Raw genomic sequence first — 558 nt, forward strand, 5'->3', positions numbered from 1 at the left:
AAAGACCTGGAATCAAATGTATAAATGTATTGAATCGAGAATCAATTTTGAATCGAATCTTGTGATTTTCTGAATCGTGCACCCCCAGTATACATGTGGACAAAATAATAATGACAACAAAAGTTAAGTAGGAACCTTGATGGAGTTCTGTTATTCATATCCAGATTCTTGTCGTACTCATCTTCGTTATCCTCTTCATCATGGCGGAGTCCCCTTCTGCAATTCACACCTGAACAAAAAGCAGAAATCAAATATTTCCACTATATATTGCTGAAAATGTGCGTGACTGAGTATTTTATTTTGAAACTATTGAGCAGAAGTGATATTGTTTATTCCAGCTCAATAAAGCCAATTTTACATAAAAATGAAACAAGTGAACATGTCACAATCATTTTTGATCATCATTATTAGTAGCAGTATCAACAGTATCAATACTATTGTTATTATCTACAATAGTAGAACGTGCTGGTTCTGTCCTACATGTTCTGTCAAAGCTTGACTAGTTGTTAAATCCTGAATTAGAAGCATCTCTGCAAAACTCCATCTTGAAAATTTGCT

Source organism: Seriola lalandi, unplaced genomic scaffold (genome assembly GCF_002814215.2).
Source record: "Seriola lalandi dorsalis isolate HSWRI2012SDOR001 ecotype SW California unplaced genomic scaffold, Sedor1 jcf7180002053918, whole genome shotgun sequence".
Taxonomy (NCBI): domain Eukaryota; kingdom Metazoa; phylum Chordata; class Actinopteri; order Carangiformes; family Carangidae; genus Seriola; species Seriola lalandi.